Source organism: Octopus bimaculoides, chromosome 15 (assembly GCF_001194135.2).
Source record: "Octopus bimaculoides isolate UCB-OBI-ISO-001 chromosome 15, ASM119413v2, whole genome shotgun sequence".
In the NCBI taxonomy this organism is placed as follows: domain Eukaryota; kingdom Metazoa; phylum Mollusca; class Cephalopoda; order Octopoda; family Octopodidae; genus Octopus; species Octopus bimaculoides.
The window spans coordinates 33,376,655-33,383,702 of NC_068995.1; the positions used below are offsets into that span (position 1 = coordinate 33,376,655).

Below are 7,048 nucleotides of genomic sequence, written 5' to 3' on the forward strand. Positions count from 1 at the left end.
TTGTCCTTGCTTTGAGGTGGGTGAGATTGAAGAGCCTGCCATCTGATCTGGTCCACATATAAATTCCTTCTTGTGCTGTGCTGAAAGCATGTGTCAGAAGGAGAGAGAAGAAAATCCCGAAGAGCATTGGGGCAAGCACACAGCCTTGCTTGACTCCACTGCGTATGTCGAAGGGCTCAGAGAGGTTGCTGTTGAACTGCACAGTTCCCTTCATGTTTGAGTGAAAGGACTCAATTAAGCTGTGCAGTCTTGGAGGGCAGCCAATCTTATAGAGAGCCTTGAAGAGGCCGTCTCTGCTGACGAGGTCGAAAGCCTTGGTGAGGTCAATGAATGCAACATACAGGGGCATCAGCTGCACCCTGCACTTCTCCTGGAGTTGACAAAGGGAGATCATGTCTACAGTGGACCTTTCAGCTTGGAACTGCACTGTGATTCTGGGTAGACATGCTCAGCCAACTTCTGCAGATGGGTCAGAAGGACCCGGGTGTAGACTTTGCCAACAATGTTGACTTGTTCTTGTACAGGGTAACAATCTTTGCATCTCTCATGTCTTGCAGTACAGCTCCCTCTCTCCAGCACTGGCAGAGGACTTCATGCAAAGGGTGCAGTAGGGTAACCTTATAGTGCTTGATGATATCTGGTGGGATGCTGTTGCTGCCTGGAGCTTTGCCTGCTGCTAGGCTGTTGATGGCCTTGCTGAGCTCATACATTGGTTGGCTCTGCATCGAGCTCTTCCATGACCGGCATGCATTCGATGACGTTAAGGGCTGAAGAGGTCACTGTGTTCTCTCTGGAATAGAGCTCAGAATAGTGCTCCACCCATCTGTCCATTTGTTGGCCTTGATCAGTGATGACTTCCCAAGTGAGGAATTTGAGGGGGCTGTCTTGCTCTGCGTTGGTTCCAGCGCCCTCTTGATGCCATTGTACATCCCTCTGATGTTGCCAGTTGCAGTGGCCATATGGATCGACTCACTACGCTCTGTCCAGTACTCAATGGTGTAGTGCCTGGTGGTGTGCTTTACCTTGCTCCTGGCACTCTTTAGAATCTGCAGGTTCCTCTCAGTGGGTGACCACTTTTATTCTGCCAGTGTTGTGCCTCGTTTGGCTTCAATTACAGAGGTCATATATATATGTGTATATATATATATATATATATATATATATATATATATATATATATATATATATATATATATATATATATATGTCTACATAACAGCATACCTGTGTATATATGAACTGTGGGTATTGGGGTATGATTACCTTCTATGTATATTTCCTATTTAGTACTGGGGATGTTTCATTTATGAGGAGGTACTCCTCTATTTGTCTGAGTGTTGGATCCTTTGGATGTTTGGATAAAAATGCAGATGTCAAGGTGACTCAGTGTGCCTCCACGTTGGTCTTTGGCATGTTGGTAGAGTATGGAGGACTGTTTTTTGTCATCACATTGTCTCAAATGTTCATTTAGTCTCCCTGCAATGCTTCTAGATGTCTCATGACATATACAGGTGAGACAACTGGTTCAGGAGCAGTCCCACCCGTGAGGGATTGATGTTAGATGTGTCGAAACAATTGTTGTGATTAATAATAAATTCTCGTATGTTTCATCTTCTGTCTTTCATTTACCACACACACACAAGACCTAAATATGTATGTATGTATGTGTGTGAGCGTAGTTACAGAAAAATATGTACATTTCGTCATTCTAATTTCGCCTTTTAATTTTACCTCAAAATTTTAACTTTACATAAGATAACGGGAACAAACCAAATTCATACTCAATCAACAAAAAAAAAAAGATCATGTCTGTTCTGAAGCAAAATGCCAACAAAAAGTTAGTGACGAGAAAAGCTTCATTGGCTAAATCTAACAAAGATTCTAGAGGTAAATTGGCGAGGCAAAAGCAAAAACGCGGTAACACAAATTAGTGTATAATCATTTCGTTTCATTTATGTCGCCAAGCTCTGATTTGTAGCAACTAACTGTAGTTTGTATTGGAGATAATGGTTGTCTCACATGGATAATGTATGTATGAATATACAAAGGACCATGCTTTAATGTTATTTCTCGTAAAATTCTAGACAGGTCAGTTGCATAGTTTCTATTCTTTTAACATTATATTGTGAACTTTTTCATTGCAACTATATAAGGTTAGTTAGTATATCTACATTGGTTTGTTTTGAACTTCATCGGTTAATGATTTTGTTTACCCAGATATCAGTTTCGGCACATTGCAACTTTATTTCAAGAACCATCCATAGGTTTGCTAACTTAACATTAAATACGTTAATTGTATATTTCTCCAGCTCTTTTACTCTAAATTGATAATTTAAATTTTGCGTAATTCTTCAAGTCTATTGAACAGAGGAACTAAATATTTCTTACTTTTCTATTATGTTTTGTTTGACTTTTCAAAGAGGGGCACCTGTATGCAACTTGTGATTAAATAAGAATTTAGGTGTTAATCCATTTTCACACCATGTAATCTCACTGATATATTACTGAACATGTCAAGCAACTTACCGAAAAGCATCTTAGATATACTAGATCTGCAACAGTTGCTGGAAATAATGTACAGAACTATGTCGAAGTTAATGCAAAGATCTTCATCTCAAACGATGTTTCGTACAAAACCATACACTAAAATAATGTTTTTGAACATTAGTTTGGAACCAACGGATGAAAACAACCGTTCCCTTCTATTAAGACTCGAAACTATTAGTAAAAGAAGGTAGTAAAGTAATATTAAGATGTGGGACTCGGGACATTTTATCATATATTAAAACATATGGAGGAGACAACTGAAGGTCTTAGCATCGTCTATGAATTAAAGTCTAAAATTACAAATAAATCTATCGGGGAATTTTCTTCAGTCTCGATTCTATTCAAATATCCTGTATTATCAAAGTAAAAATAGTTTAATACAAAAAGGTATCTATTTTATTATATAATCAAGTGATGTATTTAATCTTTGAAACAATTTCTCCTAGTAAGATCAAAGAAAGTAACCTTAGAGATAAGTCAGCACTTTCTGTTGTCCTTCAAAAGAAAACAAGAAAATGCGATCACTCATATTTTACTTCAAACATTCTTTAAATTTCTAAATGTTAATATGTAAAAAAGCTCCGTTAAATCAGTCAATCGTCCCAGCTTGACATCTTATACGACCAATTCGCTTTTTATTTCATATCTAACGTAATTTTCCTTTTTACAATTCCTCTTATTATTCTTTTTCTCAAAGACCGCCGAGGTCAACTTTACATCCCTTCAGGCTTGACAAAGTACCAGTCGATTGATTTACACTATGGATCCCCGTTCTTGACTGGCCTTGTACTTAAACCGGAAACCATTATTAATATTTTCTGGTATAGAAGTCACTTTTAACCCCTCCCTTTTCTTCTTAAACATTTTAGGAAGGAAGATGGAAGCAGATTATTGAAATAACTTCTTAACAATTTATAAGAAAGACTGAAAGTTATAAAATAACGAAATAATTTTTCTACTGTTAAACAATTCGAAAATTACACACATAGACCGGTCTGACCCACAGACCTAGTTATTGGTTGAGTATTGACAACAATCCATTTCGTGAACATTTTATTTCATTAGACCCATTTCACATAGTTGGTAATTCTATGGAATAGAGTCGGAAATTATCTACCCCCGCCCCGCACCTAAAGAAAAAAAAAGCCGTAATTTCTGTGTAATGATTAAAGATTTCGATTCTGGAAGAAAAAAAAAATCACCCCATCTTCACCTCACTTTTTTGACTTTTTCAGATTTTAAACATCTGAAATTGTGATTCTAAAAAATAATCAAATTTTCACTTTTTGCATAATTACCGGTTTTGACTTGTTTTTTCCCCCCGAATTTTTTTTTTTTTTTTTTTTTCATACATCAAGATAACAGTTATACAAAAATAAATTTTCACAAATTCAATTATTTGGTAGAGTTTCGTCCCGAAATTGTTTTACAGAGATGTGGCGAGTGATAAAAAAAAAAGTCCTACTGCATGGTATCTTGGGCAAAGTGTCTTGTGCTAATAAGCCCTGGACCGACAAGTGCATTGTGTGTGGATTTGGTAAAAGGAAACAGTCGAAAGCCATCGTGTTTCATGTTTTTGTTTATCTTTCATTGTTCGATAACAGGTGTTGATTTGTCTGAATTTGTATCAGAGATTCAGGAAAAAAAAAAGACAAAATAAGTTAGTATCAGACTTAAAATAAGTATTAGGATCGCTTTGATCGACTTATTTTACCAGACTTAAAATAAGTACTAGGGTCGCTTTGATCGACTAAATGCTTCAAGGCGGTGTTCAAAGTATGGACACATTCCAATGACAGAAAGAAGCAGGAAAGTAATCATAAGCTCTAATGTTTAAAACATACAAATCTAAAGAAATTACTGTTTGGGATTAACTAGATATTTCTCAGTTAGCTGTAGCACACGGGCTTGGGGATGAGGGAGAAGTGGCTTATTTTTGTCTATTAGGATTTGCATCTGATGTAACAACTGTTTACATTGTGTAATGTAAAATCATACATACATATATACATATTAAACTTTTACAAGAAGAGGGATGCCAATAACTTCAAAGTTTTGGACTGGTAGCCTTCATCAGACTGTGTTACATTTGGAGTCCTTTGGCAAGTTGTTTTTCTGGGTAGGTGAAGCTATCTGAAATGGTAATATACTGGGAAGGAGATGTATAGGAAAAAAGATAGAAGAGGATAGGAGGAAAGTATGTTTGTGGAGTGTGGGTTGGTAAACATTGTTAGAAGATTTTGTTTGGTTCCATATGCAAATGTTCTGAGGTTTTTAATGGTGATTATATAGTTTAAATTTATTCATTTGTCTATTTAGAATACAATATTTGGTCATTACATTTAAATACAAAAAAAAAAAACGGAAAAAGAAGATAAGGAGGGAAAAGAAAAGAAAAAAGGGTGGGGGTAAAGCAGCAGAAGATGGAGGGGTAAGTACCTATGTAACAGGTGTGTCAGATTCGGGTTACAAGATTCTTTGTATAGAAAGCTGGTTGAATAGTCCTTCACTTAAAAGTTAAATTTTTTATATGTATAAGTTGACAAAAAGACAAAAAACAAAAGCATTGATATATGTGTGTATATGAACAAGTACCAGTAGAGATACTGGTGGGACACCTGTACTTCTACTGTTGTTCATTTATATTTTATTCACCTGTCTTGGAGACCATATATTTAATATAATGTACATGTCTGAATAGCTTGAGCAGATTTCTTCACTCAGCTGGGTCTAATTGTCCACATACATTGCAAGAATATCATTATGTACCATGTTTTAATATTTAGATGATATTGTTCTGTGTGTATATTATTCCGACCTAATGAGGTGCCTAAATTTAAGTACCTAATTCATTTGAATCTTACTTATATTTTATGTATGTATATGTATTGCTGTTTGGTTAAGAAGGTTGTTTCTTAACCATGTTGCATCAGGTTAAGTTCCATTGTGTGTTGCTTTGGGCAAGGATCTTCTATTATAGTCCCAGGTTGACTGAAGACCTGTGAGGAGATTCGGTAGACAGAAACTTACAGAAGCTTGTTGTCTGTGTGTCTTTGTGTGTATGTATACATGCATACACAGGCAGGGTTGTGTGGTAAGAAGTTTGCTTCTCAACCACATGGTTCTGGGTTTAGTCCCATTGCGTGATATCTTGAGCAAGTGTCTTCTATTGCTTCGGGCTGACCAAGACTTTGTGAGTGGATTTGGTTGATGGAAACTGAAAAAGGCCCATTGTACGTGTGTTTGTGTGTATGCATGCATGAATGTCTTTGTGCCTGTGTTTGTCCCTTACCACTGCTTGACAACCAATGTTGATGTGTTTATGTCCCCATAAAGAGTCTGATAGAATAAGTACTAGGAAAAAATACTACTGGGATCAATTTGTTAGACTAAGAATTCTTCCAGGTGGTGCCCCAGCCTGGCTACAGTCTAATGACTGAAACAAGTAAAACATAAAAGATATAGATAGATACACACACACACACGTGTATGTGTGTGTGTTTGTGTGTACTCTTGTTTTGACATCACAAATGGTCGAAAATGACATCACACAAGTGTTGTTCATTTCTAGTCTTCCATGGAAGGCATGTCTGACCATGAGGAAACATTACCTTGCTTTGAAAGAAGAAAGTGTGGGTGACTGGAAGGGCATCCAGTTGTAGAAAATCTGTCTCAACAAATTTCATCTGACCCATGCGGACATGGAACAGTGAACATTAAAATGTTGATGATGATAGTGTATAGGCTTGCCTGTGTGTGTACATATACAAGGTCTGATCAATAAGTATCTGGACTGTTGCCATAGTAACACAGCTAAAGCATGCTGAGTTATGCTGCTTGGCAAAGATTGACCTTGAACTCATCTGTTCATGCGCACTAAGCTTTAATATTCTAGCTCACTTCTGCTGTTTACAGCAGTGCTTGGAAGGAAAGTGTGTAGCATGTGATTGTTGCATTGATCGTGACAGAGAAAGTGTATGAGCTGCACACAAGCGTACGAATGGTTCAGACGTTTCCAAGATGGCCAAGAAAATGTCGATATTGACGAAAATTCTGGGAGACCCTCAACCAGCAGAACAGAAAATCATCACAGATGTGCATACAGCTGTGAGGGGAAATTGTCGAATCACCATCCATGAGTTGTCAGAGGATGTGCAGATTAGTTCTGGTTCAGTTCAGTGGCTATTATCACTGAAGATTTGGGTATAAGATGCATGTCTGCCAACTTTGTGCCAAAACTGCTTTCAGCTAACCAAGAAGATACTTGGGTTTCAGTTGCACAAGATCTTGATTGTGTCAAGAACAATTTTTTCTTTTTCTTTTCTTTTACTTGTTTCAGTCATTTGACTGCGGCCATGCTGGAGCACCGCTTTAGTCGAGCAAATCGACCCCAGGACTTATTCTATCGGTCTCTTTTGCCAAACCGCTAAGTTACAGGGGACATAAACACACCACCATCGGTTGTCAAGCGATGTTAAGGGGGACAAACATAAACACACAC

At 37.3% G+C, this 7,048-nt stretch overlaps 1 protein-coding gene across 4 annotated transcripts in view; it reads left to right on the plus strand.

The window, feature by feature from the left end:
* Positions 1 to 1,773: 1,773 nt before the first annotated feature.
* The window catches only part of LOC106880614 (uncharacterized), a 78,539-nt gene continuing 73,264 nt past the window's right edge, over positions 1,774 to 7,048 (plus strand). For 2 of the 4 annotated variants that reach the window (XR_008265623.1, XM_014930633.2), the window contains exon 1: positions 1,942 to 2,088. The gene's annotated coding sequence lies outside the window, so the exon portion shown is untranslated. Of the gene's footprint in view, positions 1,888 to 1,936; positions 2,089 to 7,048 lie in introns of those variants that run through there. The other 2 variants (XM_052973238.1, XM_014930628.2) reach the window with 2 other exon arrangements.